Source organism: Saccopteryx leptura, chromosome 4 (genome assembly GCF_036850995.1).
Source record: "Saccopteryx leptura isolate mSacLep1 chromosome 4, mSacLep1_pri_phased_curated, whole genome shotgun sequence".
Classification (NCBI taxonomy): Eukaryota; Metazoa; Chordata; class Mammalia; order Chiroptera; family Emballonuridae; genus Saccopteryx; species Saccopteryx leptura.
In genome coordinates, this window is record NC_089506.1 from 34339448 (window position 1) to 34363396 (window position 23949).

General features: G+C 42.3%; 1 protein-coding gene across 11 annotated transcripts in view; it reads left to right on the forward strand.

Moving 5' to 3' along the window:
* The window catches only part of CSGALNACT1 (chondroitin sulfate N-acetylgalactosaminyltransferase 1), a 333608-nt gene that overhangs the window by 211119 nt on the left and 98540 nt on the right, over positions 1–23949 (forward strand). Inside the window, exon 1 of one of the 11 annotated variants that reach the window (XM_066380464.1) lies at positions 19833–19912. The exons of 9 other annotated variants lie outside the window; for them this stretch is intronic. The gene's annotated coding sequence lies outside the window, so the exon portion shown is untranslated. Of the gene's footprint in view, positions 1–19832; positions 19913–23388; positions 23589–23949 lie in introns of those variants that run through there. One more of the 11 variants, XM_066380463.1, reaches the window with a different exon arrangement.

Consider the following 23949-nt stretch of genomic DNA (forward strand, 5'->3'; position numbering starts at 1 on the left):
GCTTCAGAAAAAAAAAAAAAAAAGTTCTGTAGTGGTTTATAGTGGTTTGATTCAGTACTACGGCAACTATATGTCCTGAGTCTTTTTGGATTATTTGGATTTTAGACTCTCACATCTATAAATGTACTTGCAGTTTACAAACAATGTGCTTTGCCTATTTGCTGCTTCTGTGTTGTGTTTTATAGCTTTAGACAACTCAGGTTCCCAGAGCTGCTTCTCTTCAGCTCCTTGAGAATCTTCCATCCTTGGCTGCCTGGAGACTTTTAGGAAAAGCATATGTTGTGGTTTTGTCTGATAATTTGACTCATTTACTTCTTGAAAATTTTTTCTTCCCTATTATTTATTTATTTTTTACTAACTATGTCTTGAATATACTAATTTCATTCATCCAGAGAGCTTTATTTACTGCCTTTTATATTTGAACCCTGTCCTAGGCATCAGGGAGGACTGACACAAGGAAAAGTCCTTGCTGTCAGCACACTTGTCATGCACTGACTCATCTGACAAAGTCAGTGATGGCATTTTATATGTTTTCTGCACTAGCTATTTTTTCAAAAAAGAAAAAGAGTCATAGGCAAAGGTTTGCTTTTCTAGGATGAGTCTGTGAGAAAATTCTCAATCTCATTTTCCACGAAAGTCTTCTCTATGAATTTACTTATTTATTTTTCCCATTGGTTTGAGAGAGAGAGAAAGAGAGAGTGGAAGCAGGGGTAGAGACAGAGAGAGAGAGAGAAAGAGTGAGGAATGTCAAGCCATTTTCCAATTAATTATTCCATTTAGTTGTGCACTCATTGATTGCTTTTTGTTTGTGCCCTAATTGGGGCTCAAACCAGTGAGTGAGTGACCTTTGTGCACTGGGATGTCACTTTATCCATTGAGCCACCAGGTCAGGGCCTATCAATTTAAATCTTCAATTCAATGTTAATTGTGAAAAACCTTCATTGGGATTCACTCACTTCACCTCTGCTCAACCAAGGGGTAGCCTACACCCATCCTGCTGTAGCAGAGGAGATACCAAATATGGCAGCCATTTCAGTGCTGTGAATGGGCCTCCCTGCACCGATGAGACGGGGCCTTGGTTGGTTAAGTCAAGAAATATGACTTGAGTGGGTTCACTGGAGAACAGTGTATTTATAGCCTCAGGAATGGTATGGGAGTGGCCTGGCTGTGCTTCGGTTCTACCCCCGGAAACCCCCAGGCAGCTGTGATTCACCCTTGTTCTAGGACCTAAGTTATTGAAAATAGAAAAAGTCTGAAGGAAGGGGCTGGTTTCTCTCATACTTTCCACTCTCTGTCTCTGAAAGCTTCTCTTTTTGAAAGGAAAGAGGTGTAACATCTTTTTTGTAAACTATATTTATTTATTGTCTCCTCAGAGGGTGTTTTTTATTTCTTAGTTACACAGCCTCTAAGTACATCCAAGAACAGGCCTTCTCTATAGTCAAAACTCTATGCAAGAATTGTTTGAATTTTAGCTAATAGAGGTTTATTTATCTACCCTGGCCTTCTCCGTGCACAGCTATGGAGCCATAGTCCATATTTCACTGGAAATAGAATGAAATATTTGGATAAGTCAGTTTTAGATCCCCTCTAGGTTTAGTAACAGAGTGGTTAAAAAAAGAAAGTAGTTCAAGCAGGTACGTATTTATTTGGGGTCAGCTTTGGTTTTAGTTTTATGAGTTTATAAAGTTGTAAAACACAGAGTTTTCTTCTTTTAGAATTCTCAGGAAGCTCTATGCCTGACCAGGCGGTGGCGCAGTGGATAGAGCATCGGACTGGGATGCAGAGGATCCAGGTTCAAAACCTCGAGGTCACCGCCTTGAGCTCAGGCTCACCTCCCTTGAGCACGGGCTCACCAGTTTGAGCATGAGATCACTGGCTTGAGTGTGGGATCATAGACATGACCCAATGGTCGCTGGCTTGAGCCCAAAGGTCTCTGGCTTGAAGCCCAAGATGGCTGGCTTGAGCCCAAGGTCACTGGCTTGAACAGGGGGTCACTTGCTCTGCTATAGACCCCCAGTCAAGGCATATATGAGAAAGCAATTAATGAACAACTAAGGTGCCACAATACAGAATTGATGATGCTTCTCATTTCTCTCCCTTCCTAATTGTCCCTATCTGTCCTTCTATCTGTCTGTAAAAAAAAAAAAAATCAGGAAACTCTATAGAGTTTTTTTCTTTACCATTGGAGAAAAAAATGTAAAGTTTTGTATTCTTACTTTAAACATATGCCTTTTCATATTTATCATGCTTAATATTTTAGTAATAAAAGTTACTCAGTGATAATTTATACCCAATGTCTTTTTAACTGTATATTTTAAAGTAATGGAGATGAGTCCTATAAAATTATAATTTTCTTACAGTTGAATTGGAGAAGTAAAAGCATAGTCTCCGTGGTGGTAGCACAGGTTCCAAGCTGTCTGCTCTGCTTTCTATTGTTGCCTCGGGCAAGGAGTAGGTTTATTATCAGGGCTCTGTCTAAATCTATAGTTTGACAGTTGTGGATGTCCTTGTGGTCACCAAACACTTTTTCTGTAAACTAAATAGCAGCAAACAATCTGTAAAAAGTTAGTCATGTCTACATAATCGAAACCTATTACATTAACAGCATTCGGTTATAATGTAGGTCGGATTTAATGATGGCAATCTTTTCCCCATTAGAAAAACTAACAAAACATTTCCCCAGGAATAGCTAATGTTTTGTTTTGAGCCTTGTTTTGGGGGTCTCCCAAACCATCCACTCATTTGGTAATTTACTAGAAAGATTCTCAGTTTCAACACAGAGCCAGAGAATGGCTAATATGGATTACAGGGACACAGCAAGGGACAGGTGGGGCCCGGAGGAGTCCGCCTGCACCTTCTCTCGCTTGCTGTGTGTGTGAAAGGTCCCACAGAGCACACCTTCCCTAACTGAAAAATGCAGCCTGCTGTTTTTATTGTGGCCATGTAGTAGACATTCTCTGCCTAGCAAACCCTGCCAAAAGTCCAAGCTCTCAGAATAAAAGCAGCTTGTTCACTGGGAACCACATTGTTTCTACACACAGCCTGGACACAGCAAAACAACCTAGAGAACTCTTCATATGGGTATAGGAACTTTGTACCAGCTGAATTCCCTGGTGCCAGTCAAGTGCCAACCTTGCAAGGAGGCCTTTCTAAGGACAGCAGCCTCAGGTCTGCTGTGTTAATATTTTCCTGCACAGCCTGTGTTTCATTTTTGGAAACAGTTTACAGAATACTCTGAATTAAGTGATGGTGGTGGGGAAAGGCAATGTGATGCTCTCTCTGGATCGTCGTCAGGATCAGACTTTGCATTTGATAAAGGTATCTGGAGCCAAAGATGGGAAGATGGGAGGATTCTTTGTATAATATACTTCTATTTTTAGAAGTCTCATGAGCCTGCTATTTTAAAATTACAATTCAGTCATAACCCAGGCTGCAATTTGCATATGCAGGTGACTGATGGCTTCTCAAATTCTTGGACTTGGGTGTCATACCGTTGCAACTGGTTTACTGCCATTAGCTTTGCTTAGACCATGCTAGCTGCTTGTTGCCGAATGATTACACCAGAGGGATGAATATTTTAGAAATAGCTCTCACCGCTTTGATATTTCATTATGAAGTATGAAAATGAAATAGGATATATCGGGAAACGGAATTGGAATCTAGGGAAGGCCTTTATAAAGTGCTTGCGATGTTATTTTTATAAATGAAAATAGTTTTAGAGACATTTAGGTAATCAAAACAATTAAGAAGTTATATTTTCTTCTTCTTTTCTTTTGGTTCTGTTTTGAGGAACAGCTATTCTATAGAAATCAAAGGATTTGAGAGGTTTTTAGGTACATAAATAAACAAAAATGATGCAGTGGTGGAGAATTGGCTAGCAGAAGAGACTGCCTGTTTGTCTCTATACTGGAGACAAAAAGGTGTTTTGCTCCTCCACACAGATCCTTAAAACTCCTTGGTACAGATTAATCATCATCCCTTGTCTCTGCAACTCCATTAGGATTTCACAAGGTGTCATTCAGAACCTGAGGAGGTTGAAAAGTGGGAGGGCAGAAAGCTCTGATGGAGGAAAGAGAAAAATAAGTGGAGAGAGCTGGGATTTGGGAGACTGTCATAAGATACCATACCGCTGAGCCTGTTGTTTAAAATATGTAATGATCCCCTTGCCACTAACACAGTTTCATCTTCTATGTAATGAACATTCTTCCCTTCTTATTATGGCTTAAGTGACACAGCTCTGGTGTGATTGACAGCGTGTTCTTCATAGGGAGATAAATGGCTTTCCTCTGGGCTTACCAAAGAGACTTCAGTGAACAATAACACATGTGTGTGCATACATGTGTGTGCGTGTGCAGGCTTCCTGGTGCTTTTTCTCTTCTTTCTTGGGTACATTCAGAGAATGAGTCCTTTTCCTTCAAATACTTTTATTTCCATCAAACACTAGACAATCTCCTTCGATAGGAAATGTTTTCCATAATAAATCTACCCATGCCAAAGTTTCCTCTGTTTTTTTTTTATAAATGTGTCTTGTCACCATTCCAGTATTTGTTGATAACCAAAGACCTTTTCTGTCAAATGCTATGAGATTCAAATGAGAACTGCCAAGAGCAATATTTGACACAGGCCTGAAGGGACTTCATTTAAAAGTGCCCCTTTATTCTTCCACTCCAGACACTCATTTTGAGGAACGGGAAAATGGAAACATTCAAGAATTATGTTTATTTTCTCTTACAAAATACATTCTTATGAAAATAAATATTGAAAACCTACAAGAGCCACACTAACAAATTCTTTATTAATGAATTCTTTATTACTCTGCTACCCAGAGAAAATATTTGTGATTGTTTCATAAGTACTAATGTAGACATGACTTAACAGTAGAAGCAACAATGACTAAGATACAGCTCTTTCTTTAAATGACCTACAGTCTGGGAATAGGATGAGAGCAGAGAAGGTTGAGTGAACAGGCAACTACTATACAATGTGGGGTGTGCTACTTTAGGTGAGTACTTGAGTGGGGAGTGTAACTTGAGGTCATGTGAGGCTTCCTGGAAGGTGGTGTCTAAACTGATACTGAAGGATGCCTCGGGGTTATTCAGGCGAAGGTGGTGGAGGGAGAGGATGGACTTCCCAGGAAAGGGAACAGTATGAAGAAAACTCTACAGGTGAGGAGGAAGTGTGATTCATCGAGAAATCTGCGACATAAATCAGTATGGCTGGAGTGTGGAGTCTAAGAAGTGAGGGCTGAGAGTTGGGGCAGGAGAGGTAAGTGGAGATCAGATCACAAAGAACCTGGCGCGCCCTGTTTGAGAAGTTTGGAAATGATCCTTTTAGTGTTTTTCCTTCCAGTGTCTTACTCATGCCTAGCAGTCTTTCCCTAGTTATAATCATAACGCAAACATTTATTCACTTGCAGAGATTTCTAAGCATTTACTCTGTGCCAGAACCTTTAACTCAAATTAGTCATTTTTGTGTCTGCACAGTGAGCCAGTGTGGTGGGAACCCAGGGAGCAAGGGGAGAGGGGTGGGTGGAGGCCTACCTTATAATCCTGACCCAGGGGACAGGATAACCATCACTGTTTTTTTCATGTTATTACACAGACATTTTAATAATCATTTTAAGCATTTATATAATAATCCAACAGATGGAAGGATCATAATTAACTGGATAGGACTTGATTTTCTGGTTGCATATATAGGTTGTTAGACTATTTTGGTAGCAATGAACAAATTCTCAAAGAATGCACAAAGCTGAGAAATTGTCAAGAAACACATGAGGGAGCCAGGAATCTCATGGGAACCAGGAATGTTCATTTATCAGGATCTGGGACAATTGTAGAGATGTTGTCTCATCCGTTTAGTATCAGGAACTTGTGATCGTTAGTGTTTTGTGGCTCGGCTACTCTCCTTGTGTCTCTGACTCCCACAAACCAATTGACTAATTCTTTCTACATTTCTTCATTTAAGTGGGAGGAGTCTGATGGGCCCAGCTACTACTCACCACCACTTTGAGACAGAACTTTCTTCCCAGGCTAACTCATAACGCCCCTTGCCCCCTGAGGTCATCTCACGGGCCAGCTGTGTTCAACAGCCCAAGACCATCCTCTCAGTAGGGGGTACATGGGTGCATTTCTCCAATGGGTCGGGGAGAATCACAGTCACCAGGGCTAATATTTCTAGTATCAGTCCTTTCGATTTTTTTCTCAAGGGTGAAGATTGCTGTGTTGCACCTCACTGTGCCTGTTGCCGGTTTGGTCTGGTTAGTGCAGTGTTTAGTGGGACTGTCACCTCCTTTGACCTGGAGAGTCTTGTTTGCAGTATGTTGATTGGAATTTTTTTTTACAAGAACATTTTTTCTACTTAACAATCCTGATATTCATGATTTATAGAAACCTTGGTCTAAATTCCCTTCCTTCCAGATTTTCAGTCAAAAAGTACTCATTCAGTGTCTTCTATATGCCAAACCCTGCTTTAAATACTAAGAGGACAGCAGAGAATAAGATACCACAGATTTCTATTTTAATAGGACTTAACTTTCTTCGGGCGGGGGAGGCAAAGGAAAAGTAAGAAAATTAATAATGATAATTTCTGATAGCTTCTTCTGTGAAGAAAATGAAACAAAATGTGATAGAGTGTGATTGGAAGTCAAGTGCTACTACTTTCTGGTGTGTGATCAGCATGGGGTCTAGAGGGAAAAAATATCTCAGCTGAGACAGGACAGAACAGAAGGGGCCCTCTGGACAGGGGTCTAGGGAAGAATGCTCCAGGCAGAGACAAGAGAGATACATATATACAAGTATGGGAGCAAGAGTGAGCTTGGTGGGCTCTGAGAATAGACAGCAAATCACGGTGGGGCATTGTGGGAGCACGGGGATAAGGGCAGAAGACCCACTTTGTAACCCTGACCCCACTGTGCAGGGAGAGTTGGGCAAAACTTGCCATTTCCACTCACCTTCTATACTCATCTTCAACTTGCTCGCTCAAAGCACAACTGGTTGGTTTTTCCTCCTAGTCTGAACCTTTCCCAGTCTCCTTTAGTTCAGGAAAGTAAACCCTCCAAAGGCTCACGTTATCTAGAACATCTCCTCCTTCTCACTTCCCCATCCAAATTGACCAGTCCTTTAATTCTACACCCAACAAAGAAGTCAAGTTTTTTTTTCACTTTGGCCATGTCCATTGCCCTTATTCTTATTCAGCGATTGTTATCTTCTGCTTCGGTGTTCCTTTGCCTCTGGCTTATTTTCCCCATGGCGTAATGCAGGGGTCCCCAAACTTTTTACACAGGGGGCCAGTTCACTGTCCCTCAGACCGTTGGAGGGCTGGACTATAAAAAAAACTATGAACAAATCCCTATGCACACTGCACATATCTTATTTTAAAGTAAAAAAACAAAACGGGGACAAATACAATATTTAAAATAAAGAACAAGTCAATTTAAATCAACAAACTGACCAGTATTTCAATGGGAACTATGCTCCTCTCACTGACCACCAATGAAAGAGGTGCCCCTTCCAGAAGTGCGGCGGGGGCCGGATAAGTGGCCTCAGGGGGCCGCATGTGGCCTGTGGGCCGTAGTTTGGGGACCCCTAGCGTAATGTCTGCTCATGCCATTTTGCCCATTTTTGATTGGATTATTTGTGTTTTGCTGTTAAATTTTGAGAGTTTTTTTTTTTTATATATTCTAGATATTAATCCTTTTTCCGGTATGTGGTTTGCAGATATTTCCCCTAGTCTGTAGCTTGTCTTTTCATCCTTTTTAACAAAGTCTTCTGCAGAGCAAAAGTTTTTAATTCTGGTAAAGTTTAATTTATCAGTTTTTTTCTTTTATTCGTCATACTTTTGGTGCTAAATTAAACTCTTTTTCTAGCCTTAGATCCCAAAGGTTTTGTCCTATGTTTTATTTTTTCTTTCTAAAAGCTGTATAGTTTAACATCTTACATTTAAATTTGTGGTCCATTTTGAGTTAATTTTTATGTAAGGTGTGATATTTAGCTAAAGTTGAGATTGTTTTGGGGAGGTCAGGGTGCTGTGGATGTTTAATTGCTTCAGCATCGTTTATTGGAAAAGGCTTTTTATCCTCCATTGGATTACTTTTGCACCTTTGTGCATAATCAGCTGGGCATATATATCAGTTGGGTCTGTTTTAGTTTCTCTATTTTCTTTCATTGGTCTGTGTTTCTGTCCCTTGATAGTATCGCAGCTTTGATTACTGAGATTATATAATCATTCTTGAAATGGTAGATTGATCACTCTCATTTTATTCTTCTTTTTCAAATTGTTTTAACGTATACTTTCTTCACCTTCTCATATAAATTTTAGAATAATCCTGTCTATATGTATAAAACAATTTTGCCGAGATTTTAATAGGAGTTACGTCAAATCTGTGTATCAGTTTGAGAAGAGTTTATATCTTTCCTGTGTTGAGTCTTTCAATTCATGAATATGTTTTTCAATCCCTGAAGTCATTTATTTAGATTTGTGAATTTTTATCACTGTCCTGTAGTTTTCAGGACTTAGGTCATGTATGTCTACTTAAATTTATACCTAAGTGTTTCAATTTTTTGAGTGATTATAAATGTTATTATATTTTTAATTTCATTGTCCACATATTCATTGATAGTATGTGAAAATACAATTGAATTTTTGTATTTTCTGTCTAGACAATCATGTCATTTGCAAAGAAGGGCATTTTTATTTCTTCACGTCCTATCTGTATGCCTTCTATTTCCTTTTCTTGACTATTTGCACTAGCTGGAACTCTCAGTACTATATCTAATAAAACTTATGAAAATGGACATTGTTGCTTTGTTCCCAATTCAGTATTTCAGCATTAAGTAGAATGTTAGGCATAGGTTCTTTTTTGTAAGTACTCTTGATTAACTTGAAGAAGTTCCCTCTAGTCTTAGTTGTCTGGGAGTTTCTCTCATGAATGGATGTTGAGTTTTGTCAGATGCTTTCTTGCTCCAATTTCATAAGATCAATAATTTTTCTTTTATAGTATGTTAATATGGTATATACATTAGCTTAAGTACATGGGTTTAAGTCACCACCTTGCAACTGGAATCATGTTTAGCTTTTGAATTTCCAGAACTTGAATTGGAGCATTATGTTTAGCTCAGTTATAAGAAACAAAAATTTAATTTTCAGTTGTTAATCTGAGTCTGTTAATCATTGCATAATGATTTCAAATGTTTAAAATGTTACTGTTGTTATTAATGAACATTTACTTGAACTGGTGATTTTGAGATTGAGTGTACATTTTCTTCTAAACCTTCTGATCAGGAGAATTCAGTTGGAGAATCACCCATTATGAGGAGGTTTCTTTTAAATAGCAGTCAACCTTTAGCTCATTATTTTACCACTGCCATTGGAACAGAAGTTGTAAATTACTGAGTTATCTTAGACCATTGGTTTAGGAAATAGTTTAAAGACCAGCTTGGACTATGAATCCTTTTTTTAGATGCTGGGAGAACTCCCTTAAAATTTTTAGCAGGCTGTTAGAGAGGTGTAAAACTTCACTAGTTATCCCTTAAAATTAAACATGTGAGAGAATGTTTCTTATTTATTATGTGATGTCCTCTACTTGCGGATAATAGGCACAGGGCTTATAATTTGGAAATAGGTTTAAAATATTTTAATCTGTTAGAAATCCATCTCTTTACACAATCTTGCCCTTGTCGCAGATGGTTTTAAACCTTTGCCATTCTCCTTTTTCTAACGCTCTTCTGGTCCTTACTGCTAACTCTGCTGTACCCCCTTGAACCCAGCAACATCTTCGGCTGTGTCAGTCATCATGGATATTTGGGCAGCTTCCTGGGATTTGAGGCTTCTTCTGGAAGCAAATATTGTGAAGTGCAATGGATGTACACAAAATATATTGTTATAATCACCCAAACTGGATTACAAAATCCCCACTTGACTTGAAGAGGAAGAACTATTGTCACATGCAAAATTAGTCCTAATAAACTGCCTGTTAGTATGATTTGATTTCTGCCAGGCATTTTTTATGCCTCTTTAAACTGTCATTCCCTGTGCATTTTAAATACACGTGAGGGAGTTTAGGTCACTTGGGGCTCTTCCATTTCTGATTCAATTTTCTAGTCCTTTTGCCTTTAGCTCTGCCAACAAATAGTTCTTGGTAGATTGCATTTCATCTTTTCTGGTCCCTGCCTTAATGACTTCTGCCGGGTCGTGATCAGTGTGTGTTCCCATTTACACACCCCCGTCTCCAGCAGAGCGAGGGACAGGCATCTGACTTCCCCGCAGTCTGCTTCTTTATTATATAACTACTCTTATGCAGCTGAATATTTTACCCGTCTATGAGCTTCCTAATGTCAAATGTGTTTTTTTCCCCTAACTTTATTCTATTTTTCATGCATCTCTGAGCAGGATGCAGTTTCGTTATTATACCTATTTTAAATTTAGACCTTTAGGAAAGAAGACCAAAGGCTGGGTCTGAGGACCTCAGAACAACTGATCTGGTGTTGGAGGAGGGCGAGGGCAGACCTGCCAGAAAGTTTTACTTAGTACTAAAAATTCCTTTTTTCTTGCCCTCATTGTTTTAAGCATCTTATTATTTTGGCATTTTTTTAAAGTTCTGTTTAAACTTTGCTTTCCATATATCTAATTTTTTGCTTCTCAGTTAGAAGGCATATTCTTGAAGAAAAGAATCTTTACCATTTTTTTCTATATTCCCACAGCGTGAAGCATGATAACTATATTATAGATGTCCAACAAATTGAATATGTATGTTATTCTGTGCCCTCTCTACCGTTGGTATACAAAATAGGCCAGATGTGATCTTTGCTCTCAAAGGGCTTGCAGTCTGTTAGGAGGATGTGCAGTGTAAAAACATGTGATCTGAGACAGACTATGATGTGAGCCACGTGAAAGATGCACTCAGAGTTCTTGAAGACTAAGCAGGACAGAATATATAACAGTTGTCATAGATGGTAATTGGTGTCAATGCAATGCCAGTAGGAATCCACAACTTGGGGTGCAGTGAAGAAAGAAACTGTTGACTACAGAAAAAGCTTGATTGTGATACAGCACAGTTGTCAAAATAGCACAGCTATAGAACAACTCAACTGTGAAACAGCCCTGGGGCCAGGCGGCCCTGGGATCAGACGCCTCTCTGGCTAGACAGCTCTGCTCTTCCATGGTCTGCTCTTCTCCCTGTAGGTCAGCTCTGCACTGCCTTTGTCTGCTCCACTCCACTCTGACCAGACATCTCTGGTGTTTCAGCTCAGCCAGGGAGCTGTTGTCTTCCGTCTTCCATGGAAAGGGAAGGGTGCTCTTGGAGCTAGAGGGAGCTGGATTATACGGACAGAAGTCCCCACCTCTGGTCCCTTATTGGTCTGTTCTATGCGAATGAGGATTCCAAATCATCTCAGTTTGACTGGTCCAAAAGGCACTGTCCTCATTGATAAGAATAAAACTACTCTGCTAGGTTGGCACTGCTCAGATCTAATTGGATAGAGATAACCTCAGTCCTATTGGTTGAAATAGGATTCCAGGAACTCCTATATAAGGGCTGCCTCAGATGGCAGAAACAATGCAAGTAGCCAGTTCAGTGCAGAGGCAAGGAGTTTAGCTCAGAGGCTTCTCCCTGAAGTGCAGTTTGCTTGAGAGGCCCCAGGGTAAAAATGGTTGCTGGGCTCTGTTTTCTTTTTTTTCCTCTTTTCCTTCCCTTCCCTTCCCTTCCCTTCCCTTCCCTTCCCTTCCCTTCCCTTCCCTTCCCTTCCCTTCCCTTCCCTTCCCTTTCCTTTCTCTTTTCCTTTTCCTTTCCTTTCTCTTTTCCTTTTCCTTTTCCTTTCCTTTCTTTTCTTTCCTGTTCTTTTTTTTTTTTTTAGCCCAGTTAGCCACTAGGAACCCTTCTTAGCAGGTGTCGTCTTTCTCAAGGTTCACATAGTCAAGAAAAGTTTCATGAACAGTTAGAATTTTAAGATTAGACTCAAAGGAGGAGTAGGATTTGGAAAGGGGTAAATTAAAAGGAACAAAAGAAAAAGAAGACTGTTATAGACAAAGATATCAACATGAACGAAGGCATGGCCGTAGGAAAGTACCGAGTGTGATTGACAGGTAGTTTGTTTTCTAGGTGAGCTGAAGTACAGAGAGGTGGGGGAGATGTGCGAACACTGTCCTCGGGGCTAGGTGGTTCCCAGTCTAGGCACGTTAGCTGAGACCTAGCTCTCTACACCACTGCTGCCAAGGGTTAACCAGCCTGAGCATGCACATCCATGGCACTGGGAGCTTACTGCTTCTGCAGGCAACATCCGTCATCTGAGCACTCCTACGTTAAGACTGTGATAGAAGGCAAGGCTGGAAATTGGGGAGGGGTTAAAATGATAGGAACTTGGAAGGTCAGTTATTTATTTTTAAAAGTCATGGGCGAAGTGGTGAGTTTGGTCAAACTCTAGTGGCAGCTGTGGAGGAGGGTGTGCAGCGGGAAGACTGGTTAGGGAGCTCTTGTGCAGAGGTCAGAACCTCAAGTAGAGAGATGCTTAAGGGAGGCGAAAAGAGAAGACATATACAAAAGGCTTTTGTCACGTGGGTAATGTTTTGGAAAATACCAACCCCCGTGTTCTTGTTCCCAGTAATCCCCAGTTACTCCTCTTTGCCCTGCAGCTTCCCTTCCATTGAAACTGGGACCTTGTTTGTCTCTCGAGGAGGGTGGATACCGCCTGGATAAAGCAGCCATGGCTCGGCTTCCAGAATCAAAACGAGTTTATTCTAGGGTCCATAGTGAGACAAAAACCTGAAAGCAAGCAGTTTCTATTTCCAAAAGCTAGGCTCTGTGGGCAGAGAGAAAGAGGAAACAACAACCAAAACAGCTCTATGCTCTCCCGTGAGCCAGAGCTGACAGTCTAAGCACAGAATTTACAGTAAACCGTATTATTGATGCAGGATGTGACATCAAGACTGTTTTCTTGAGTCTGATCAGGTGGTGGCACAGTGGTTAGAGTGTTGAACTGGGACATAGAAGACCCAGGCTCGAAACCCAAGGTCGCTGGCTTGAGTGCGGGCTCATCAGCTTGAGCATGAGGTTGCTGGTTTGAGTGTCGGATCATAGACATGACCCCATGGTCGCTGGCTTGAGCCCGAAGGTCACTGGCTTGAAGCCCAAGGTCTCTGGCTTGAGCAAGGGGTCACTCACTCTGCTGTAGCCCCCCTGGTCAAGGCACATATGAGAAAGCAATCAATGAACAAACACCTAAGGAAACTAAGGAATCACAACAAAGAATTGATGCTTCTCATCCTTCTCCCTTCCTGTGCCTGTCTGTCCCTTTCTGTCCCTCTCTCTGTCTCTGTCACAAAAAAAAAGACTTCTTGAGAATGGAAAAGAAAACCTTGGGCAGCAGGCAGGAGAAATCTTGGGGCACTTTTTTTCTGGAAAAGGATTGAGTTTCAAACTAACACAATAATACTTGAATCTAGCAGAAAAGAATCACTGTATTTTAACGAGTACACCAAAGTAGGATAGTATAGGTGATTTGTTCCATGCAGTCCAGGGGTGTGAAAGCAAAGTTACTCAGCTGTAGAAAATAAATTTCTTTTGGAAGAAGTCATAGTTGATGTAAAATTTCACCTTGGCTACACTCTGAAGAACTGAGATGTTCAGATTTGCTGCCTAGAGGTGGGTCAGGTTATATCCCCATTTTACATTTGAAAAACTTAGACACAGAGAAGGTCAGTGATTGCCAATGTTATGTAGTTGGTAATAGGTGGCAGGTAGGGGATGTGGAGGTGCCATTGAGTGATAAATTTTGACTGAGAACCAAAGAAACATTGGAAATTATCTAGTCCAACTCTAGAATTTTTTCAAATAAGGGGATTTCAACTTTGGCCGGATAGCTTAGTTGGCTAGAGCATTGTTCCGATATGCAAAAGTTGCCTGTTCAACCCCCAGTCAGGGCACATACAGAAACAGATCGTTGCTTCTCTCTCTCTAAAATCAATCAATTTTTTTTTTTTAAAATAAGGGGGCTTCAGTATATGAAGTGATTCACTCAAGGCTGTTTATTTAGGGATGAGTTGGGCATCCTGGAGTTTCTTCACCAGCCCAATACGTGTCTGATCAACATGGCAAAGTTAATGTTTATTTTATTTGATACACATTTTCCTTCTTAATTACATGCAGATCTGAATGAAGGTTCTGGCAGGCTGATTAATTATTTCATATTCATCTAGAAAGGTTGCGTTTTAGGATTTAAGTTTTCCAGCTCTTAGGGGTTCAGTAAATTTATCATCTACATCTGAGTCCCGTCAGTTCCCTCTAGCCAAAAACTGTCAGGAGCCCAGTACGCGGACATGCTGGATTGATCACGCACACATACCTTGGAGAATCATGAGGTGTCTCAGGAAGAGGGTGTTAGAGAGATACCTATTATTTTGATTTGGGCTTTAGTTGGATGATATAGGAGGCCTAAAGAAGGGAAGATTTGCTTTAGATGGGATGCTGTTAGAAAGCAGGGGCAATTATATAATGAGGTATCTCAGTATATCTTATGTATGGGGGGAGGGTAGAGGAGGTTAACATTGTAACTGGGAAAGACATATTAGCTGTCAGTCATCTTGGCCAAGAAAGGAGGTGTTTGATATTTTGTGGGTGATACACTTACTGTGTTTTTGTCTTGATTAGACAAAAGTATGACATGGCCATATTTTGTTACTTTTTATGGCGGTCTCAGGCTTGTCCGAGGCCGGTCTTCTTTCAGATGGTTTATACCTAACAGGTACATGTCCTTGCTGTGGATGTCACAGTAGCTTTGGAGTATCAGGGGTTGCTTTTTCTTTTCTTTACAGTTCTAAGCATGGTTGAGAAACTGTATTCAGGCTGAGGAGACTGAAATATCAGCTGTTACAAGGTTAGTTTGGAGAACATGGTTTTGGTATGTGGCAAAAACAGTTTTCTAATACTGAACTTAGAATAGGCCGACTTCCCTAGTCAGTCATGGATAGCGCTGGGAATATTTAAGTGGAAATCCACTCAGGATTTAGTGAACTTGGACCTCTGGAAGTTCCTTTTCGGGCTTCATCTCCGTTCCTGGCCACTCACTGTTGGAGTTCCTGCAGACTCAGAGCCAGATTTTCTTCTTGCTCTGTACTCTCCCTAAGCCAGGGGTCAACACCACATTTTTATTGGATAATGCATAACGTACACGGGTCATTGTGAGGTTAGGAAGTAAACTTCCCTCCTTTTAATCAAGTAGTCAGCTAGCTAATTGCAGAAATCCTTTTGAAGAAGAAGATGGCTAAAAGAAAAAAAGATGAGGAGTATCGTACTTTTCAGCAGGAATGGACAGAGGAATTTGCCTTTGTGGAGAGAGCAGGTTCTGCAGTGTGTCTAATATGCAATGATAAAATTGCATCAATGAAACGGTCAAATATAAAGCAGCACTTCGACACACACCATACTACATTTGCATTGAAATATCCAGCGGGGGACAGCAGGAAGAAAGCATGTCAAGAGCTACTGTGCAGAGTGCAAGCTAGTCAGCAGCAACTCCGTGTTTGGACCCAACAAGGTGACTGGAATTTGGCTAGCTTTGCTGGTGCTTTAGCAATTGTGAGAAATGGAAAGCCATTCACAGATGGGGAGTATGCCAAAACATTCATGCTTGATGTTGTCAATGAAATTTTTGGCGACTTTTCGGATAAAGACAAGATAATCAAATGAATAAAAGACATGCCTCTGTTGGCAAGAACTGTTCACGATCGTACCATCATGATGGCAAATCAAATTGAGGAAACACAAGTGAAGGACATAAATGCAGCACCATTCTTTTCTCTCGCTTTGGATGAGTCAACAGACGTAAGCCATTTATCCCAGTTAAGCATGATTGCAAAGTTTGCTGTCGGTGACACACTACTGTGAGGAAAGTCTTGCTGTTTTGCCTATGAAAGAGACAACAAGAGGGGAGGATTTATTCAAGTCTTTCACTGAGTTCGCTAAGGAAAAAAATCTACCAATGGATAAACTTATTTCGGTGTGTACTGATGGTGCTCCATGCATGAAAATAGGATTTGCAGCGCTTCTTCGTGAACATGAAAAGAGACCCATCCTAAGTTTTCACTGCATCCTACAACAGGAGGCGCTTTGTGCTCAGATGTGTGGTGAGCAGCTTGGTGAGGTGATGTCACTGGTCATTTAGGTGGTCAACTTTATTGTTGCCCGAGCTTTAAATGATCGCCAGTTTAAAACACTGCTGGATGAAGTTGGGAATAATTATCCTGGTCTGCTTCTGCACAGCAATGTACGTTGGTTGTCAAGAGGGAAGGTGCTCAGCCGTTTCACGGCTTGTCTGAACGAAATCCGGACTCCTCTTGAAATGAAAAACGTCGAGCATCCTGAGTTAGTTAACACTGAGTGGCTCCTGAAGTTCTGCTATCTCGTGGATATGACTGAATATCTGAACCAGCTCAATGTGAAAATGCAAGGCGTTGGAAATACAGTCTTATCCTTTCAACAAGCACTGTTTGCATTTGAAAACAAGCTGGAACTCTTCATTGCCGACATTGAAACAAGTCGTTTACTATACTTTGAAAAACTGGGAGAGCTTAAAGATGCATGCACAGCAAGTGATCCTGCTCAACATCTTGATCTCCAGCAGCTAGCAGGCTTCACATCTAATCTCCTGCAGTCATTCAAAGCGCGCTTTGGAGAATTTTGTGAGTGCACTTGTCTTTTTAAGTTCATCACCCATCCACACGAGTGTGCAGTGGACAGCGCCGACCTGAGTTACATCTTTGGTGTCTCCACCAGAGATTTTGAGCTACAAGCTGCTGACCTGAAGGCCTCAGACATGTGGGTGAATAAGTTCAAGTCACTGAATGAAGGTTTGGAAAGACTTGCATGACAGTAAGTAGAGTTGATGAGCAAATACAAGTGGGGAGAAATGAAAAAACTTCAACCGCGGACCAGCTGATTGTCAAAACTTTGAATGCGCTTCCCATCACATACCACACACTGCAGCGTGTGAGTATTGCTGTACTGACAATGTTAGGCTCTACGTATGCATGTGAGCAGTCTTTCTCACATCTAAAGAACGTTAAGACCAACCTATGATCACATTTAATGGATGGAAGTCTCAACGCCTGCATGAAGCTTAACCTCATCGCCTATCAACCGGACTACAAAGCCATCAGCAAAACCATGCAGCACTAGAAGTCACATTAATTGTAAGAAGTCCTTTATTCATCATTGGTTAGCAACAGCATAACAATGTTATTAAAAAGAATTCAGAGACTTTTTGTACTTTCAAGTGTTGGTCTTACATAAATGCACACATTTACTTGTATTTAGTGTTAAACATATTGTATGGCTCTCATGGAATTACATTTTAAAATATGTGGCGTTCATGGCTCTCTCAGCCAAAAAGGTTCCTGACCTAAGAAGTCGCAGTCCGTCACCGTGGTTTGATTACCACCTACCTGGGTTTGATTACCATGACCCTGGGTTTCTGTCTCCAGGCTGGGATTCCTTTCTGACATGCTTGGTCACCACCTCTGCCTGGATGTTTCAGAGGCGTTTCAACTTAACACCTTCAGGGCTGACTTTCAGAATCTCCTCCCTAACCTCAGTGTCCTGGGCTCTGCACAGCCCGCCCTGCAGCCCGCCCCGCACTGCCGCCACCCTCCCTGCCTGGTGCTGCGTCACCGCCAACCCCTGCCTTTTGGTTCTTTCTTTCTCTTCCTGGCTGCACACTTTCAAGACCTACCATATACCTCCATGTATAAGATGCACTCTTTTTTGAAAAATTTGGGGTCTAAATACTGAGTGCATCTTATACAGTTGTAGATTTTTTTACTTGCATTTCCCGCTTTTTCGCACTCGTTTTTGCGCTCATTGTTGAAGACAGTGATTCGTCATCAGACACAGATGAGGACAAGCTAATGGATGGGAGTTTTGACAGTGATGAGTTGTATGAATTTTATGATAAAACTTGAGTTCAATAACTTTATGTAACTTTTTTTTTTTCAAATTTCGGGCCGCAAAATTAAGGTGTGTCTTATGCATGGGAGCGTCTTATACATGGAAGTGTCTTATATGTGGGGGGTTACTCAGGCATCGCCTCCTGCAGACAAGCCTTTTCTGAACCGTCGAGTTAAGTTGGGATGGCATGCCATCCTCTATGTCAATCCGTTGTTAGCTTTTACTCCTCTGTGGTAGCAACTCATTGATTTATCTGTTCATGTGTCTGTCTCCTTCACTATATGTAAACTCCTCGAAGTCAGGAGTTCTATCCCATGTATCTTTATATCTTGAGAAATATCTGGGTCTGCATATCTATGCTTAGTCTGTACTTATGTCTATATGTGTATCTAAGTATTATCATGTAGATATACATCTATATCTAGATCTAGATCTAGAAAGATATAGACATCTGGTACCTTGAAACAGACTGGGCACTTTGTAAGTATTCAGCAAGTGTTTGTTAAACTGCTTGTTGTGGAAAGACTTTTTTAGCATTTTGTCCAGTCTAGAATGGACACTTACCACGGCTTTGGTAATTTCATTGTTGAAAAGAGTAATTCAAATATTTTAAATATCTGGTTATATTTTACTCTACTCAAGATATAGTTCAGAAAAGTAGTATCTAGATAGAAGCTTATAAACTACACAGCTTTTTTTTCCTTTAAATGACATGGAATTTTTGGAAATGGTTTGCTTTCATTTCTGATTGACTGCCATTGGGTTAACGCAATATCTTTATCAGTCAGATAAGTAATATTTTGGGGTTTTTTTTTTCCCCTATAGTTTTAATCTGTAGATCTTAAACTTATTCACAAGTTTGAAGTCAAGGGTCCTTGAATAATGGCTCTCCTGCCCTCCTAGTTAAGGGGCGCAAGCCTGTAGCTGGGACTCGGGGCTCTTGCCCCCCCAGGGCCGTGCTCTTTTCCCTAGAACCCATTTGGTTTGGGGGACAAGGATGGGGTGGGATGTGGGGTTTGACAGCAAGCCGCCTTCGTGGGTCCGCCGGGAGCAGCAGAGCGAGGTGCCTGTGGCCTCACCTGCCCGGCACTGACAAGCTGCTCAGGTGTGGACAGGTGGCTCCGGGCTCCCCTGACTCCGCTCTGCCTCCACTTGACAGCTTCCCTCTGGGTCATGGACTGCACCTTCATGAGCGAGGTGCATGAGGGGTCTCCGCTCACCTCTCTGAGCCAGACCACACACTGAGCAGTCTCCGCCAGCTGCTGGCCCTGTCTCTGAGGCAAGGCTGAATGCAGCTGCCTGGGCAGGGCTCTGCACGCACCTGGTGCCTGGTAGGGCTGGGCAGTGTATGCAGGGGTGTGCTGGGGGGGCAGTAGGAGAGAGCCAGGAGAGAGAGAGGCAGGTGCCAAGGATTTGAGCAGGAGTCAGGCTTGAACTGCTGTTGCTGTGTAAAGAAGGATTTACTTTCCCCTAATTCTCATCTCTTAATCTGGTTTTCTCAAGTGCTGTACCTTTGAAATTTCTGCAGGTTTTAGTGCCTGTCATAGTGAAGACAAAAGCAGTAATAATACCTCCATTGTCAGTGTTTTAGTTTACACTCTACTAAGCTTTTTCACGTTTGTTTAAAGGAAATTGACATTCCTTTTTCATCCACTTTACTGCTGGGATTGTGTGCCCTGGAAGGAGATCTGTGTCTGGCAAATAAGACAAACAACATAAACTTTCTGTGCTGAAGGGCCTTGCTTGCTTTTCTGACTTGCTAGAGAAAGAGACGCAGCAAGACAAGACATGGTACACAATGCTGAAGTCTGAAGACGTGGTCAGTTTGCGTTTCGCCCTGATTCTAGATTCCCTTGGCTGCTGCTCAGAGCCAGTGTGCTGGTTTGTAAGGGACTGCAGTGGAGACGGTCTCCTTTTCTCTGCTGCTCGGTATCTTTGGTCTGAGTCTGAAGCTGAGGTTGTAGAATATCGACAAAGGTGTGTACCCTTTTGCTTTGCTTTGTTATGTTTTTGCTTATGTCAGTCATATTACTGAGCCAGGAAGTTGGAAACAAACATCTGAGTGTTGGCAAGAAACAGTGTTAGCCCTCTGTAGCTAAGAAACTCCTTAAAAATCTTATCTCATTATAGGCTTTTAATAGAGATGAAGCAATGCTCATTAAAGGCTGAACCCTCCTTAGACTCACTACTCCACAGGATAATTGCATTTATATCAATCTTGAGACCCATTAGCTTGGTTTCAAGAAAAAAAAAAAGAATTCCAGCTCTCCTTTCTACATGGAAGGAGCTAATATTAAAATAATAAATAAGGACTATGACAAGGTCCATTGCATCTTCTTGCCCTGGGGCATGTGAAAAAGGTTTGAACACTAACAGACACAACTAGACCAGAAAGATATCTAGAAAAAAAAAATAGACACTGTTCATAAAATGGTGTGTTTTTTGAGTTCTCTATCCCCCTCCCCTTTTTTATTAAGGCAATATGCATCCTTAATAGTGGAATTGGAACAGGAGTGGAAAATCCTTAATTAGATCTGCTGCATATTTTAATCCTTGATCATTTAGTGCTTCTCCCACGTGATCCCCATCTCCACCTGATAAAAAATACCCTCCTTGAAAGGTTCATCTGAACCTACTCTACTCCTTCCAAGCAGAAAGCCCTTTTCCCCTCTAAACTACAGCATTTTGTTTATATTTCTAATGATCGATCACAGGCCCCTGGTATTGTGGTTCCTGTGATCCTGTCCCTCCCACTGCCCGTTCCCTTTGTGAGGACAGGGAACCTGACCCTTCTCTTTATCCCCTGCCATAGCTGACAGGGTCCCTTTCACACAGCCGGAGTTCAGTACGCATCTGAAGGCCGAGGGCATAAAATCCATGTGAATTGTAAGATCACCGCTGAATTTTAGAAAAGTTACTTTCTAGGTTCTTGTTGTTACTGTGGAGTGCGTGCTTCTCAGGAGAGTCCCGTGGGCCCCCTTGGCAGGAAGGCAGGGTGGGCGTGGGGCAGCGTGGGGTGATTTCGGAACCCCTGCGCATCCTCCACGGGTGCTGCTGCGGTGCGGGTCCGGTCGCCGTAGCGTGGGATGGACCCTGTGCTTGTTTTGCACCTTGGACACTGTGTAGTACAGTAGTAGTACTTTCAGCAGTTGTTGTGGATTCGATTTGAGGTGCTGAAAAGGATGCGATTCCAGCTCCTCTTTCGGGAAGAGATACCGTGTGCCTGCCCTGGGCAGCTTTGAGCTGGGAGCTGTTCTATATCAGGGTACTGGTGGGCAGGCAGAAAAGGGGTCCAGGAACTCCACTCACCGGAGTCATCTGGAAGCCTTATTTTGAAAAGCAGCTCTTACTGTTTAAAATTTTCTTTTGAACCCCAGGCCTATCTCTAGTACCAGCAACTGAAATTAGAACGTGGGTGTATTAAACCATCCCATTTTGAGCTACTGAAAAATGCATTTCAAAAGTTATCTTAGGAGCTTCTGAGATTTCTCCCAAATAGTACCTGCTGTCCTTTTAATAGTGACTTGGCAGGTCCAAGCGTGGCTGAGTTGTGCCCAGGGTCCGAGGGGTCAGTCCTCTGGTCACAAACTCTGCTTACTGCTTGCATGTCTACAGCTGTGAAATATATCATCCTGAGGCCCTAATGGTGTCGAAGAAACAGAACGGAAGCCACCCTGACCCTTCCACTGTTTTAGGACCTTTTACATGCAATTGTCTTTTAAAAGTTTCCCAGCAACCTGAGTGAGATCATACCACTTTGTTTAAAGGGCAGCTCGGGGAGAACTTTTCAAAAATACTACAGTTTTCTTTTAAAAAATAAAGTGGGCTTTGTGGGATGATAAGAATGTGAGAGAGTTACTTTGATTTAAAATTAGAGGCAGGAGACTGGGAGTCTCGAGGTCTGGGTTCTGGCTCTTACTGTGCGTTAAACCAGCCTTGTAACTTCATGTGAACACCGGCTGTTTCTCCACGGTTGGTCTTTCTCATCAGGAAAACGATGTGGATGCCATGTGATACAGTTTGGACCTTATTTTGGCTCAGGTTGGGCGCATATTAACTTTGTGCTGGCCGCTGTGCTGAGCGCCTCTCCTACACTCGCTCGTTTACTCTTCACAAGGACCCGCTCGTTTACTCTTCACAAGGACCCGATAAGATAAGGCCCTCTGGGCTCCCTGCTATTAGGGACACAAACACTAAGAGAGACCACGTAACTGCAGGACACAAATGAGACGGCCCCCAGTGCCTGTGCTCTCAACCACCGACGGAGGCTTCAATAACAAACATTTATTTCCCAGGGTTCTGGAAGCTGGCAGTCTGAGAACAGGGTGCCAGCTGGTGGGGTTCTGGTGCAGGACCTTTGCTGTGAGACCTGTTCCAGCTCCTCCCTGCCCCCTTCCACTCTGTGCATTCCTAGGCCAGCCTTCTCTGTCTCTGTGCTTTCGCTTTACCTGCCTGTTCAAGTTTGTGGTGAATTACAGAGCAGCAGTTTGGCATAGTCACCAAGAGCACAGACGACAGAGACATGCTGCCTGGATTAGAAACTTGGTTTTGCCATTTTGTTGGTGGGTGACTTGGGCAAGTGACTTACATCTGCCTCAATGTCCTTATCTGTGCAGTGGGTACAATAGTGACAGAACCTGCCCCATGGGAGACATCAGGGAAGTAAGAGGAAGATTCAGGTGGAGTTGCTGTCATGTCCAGGAAGGTGGAAGTTCACAGAAGGACACGGAATATTTTAAGAGAGATGCAGAGTGAACATGTTAGTGGAACGTTAAATAGTACTAAAGTGTAAAACAAACTTGGGTTAAATAAGTGCTCTGTGCCATCTATTTTGTGTAGAAATCGGATAATGTCTGTTGCAAGTAAATTTTCTCATAGGAGTAATATCTTGGAATGTTTTTGGTGAATCCCCCCATCAGTTAACTGCCTAGCAGGGATAGCTGACTCCGAGGTAAGTTTGGCACTGGGTGCTGGGAACAGGAACTGAGTAAGGACTGGAAGAGGTGACAGGGGGGTAGTGGACTGGGACCAGAACCTTAACCATGTGGTCTGCCATCAGCTTTAGGTTTTTGATGAAAACCAGTAATTATGTAATAGTGGGCACCTTGCATTTAGTAATAGTGGGCATCCCCCGGTTAATTTTTTCTGTATTACTGGGTTCTATTTCCATACTCAGATGGCACAAGGAGAGAAAGCTTCACTGATCCAGGTTCATGGGGTTGCTAAAATAATTCTGCATGGCCCATGTTGTCTCTTGTCCTGTCGTATAATAACCACTTTCTAAAGAAAGCCTCTTGTTTCTGCGCTGTGTATTTTGTCTTGACTCCAAGTAGCAGTTTCCTTCTTAACCCTTCTCACTTCAAACACACCAGCAAACACACATGAGAGGACTCACGAGAGTGGGTGTTGGCACCTTTCGATTTCAGATGTTTCCAGGGGTTGTTCCTTTGGGCCACGCTTCTGGGGAGGGAGACTCCGCTGTGCTCACTGTCTTCTTCCGTGAGATCCGGGGTAGAACAGCTCGTGCATCATGCTGACGGATGCCCAGGATGGGGGGAGGAGGACAGAGTGACACCCCCGGGAGAGGGCAGCACATACCAGCCATGAGGTGACCACAAGTGCCAGAGGAGAGTGGGGTCCAAGATGCAGACAGGTGAGAATACTGTGTGTGTCCTCCATTCGCCTTCCAGTCAAAGACCCATTCTGCACTTTTATGTGTGTGTGTATGTGTGTATGTGTGTATGTATGTATGTATGTATGTATGTATGTATGTGAGAGGAGGGGAGATAGTGAGATAGACTCCCACATAGGCTCCAACTGGGATCTACCTGGCAACTTCTGTCTGGGACTGAAGCTCTAATCAGCTGAGCTATCCTCAGTGCCTGGGGCTGACGCTTGAACCATTCGAGCTACTGACTGCGAGAGAGGAAGAGAGAGAGAGGGGGGAGAAGGAGGAGAAGAGAAGCAGATGATTGCTTCTCATGTGTGCCCTGATGGGGGATTGAACACAGGAC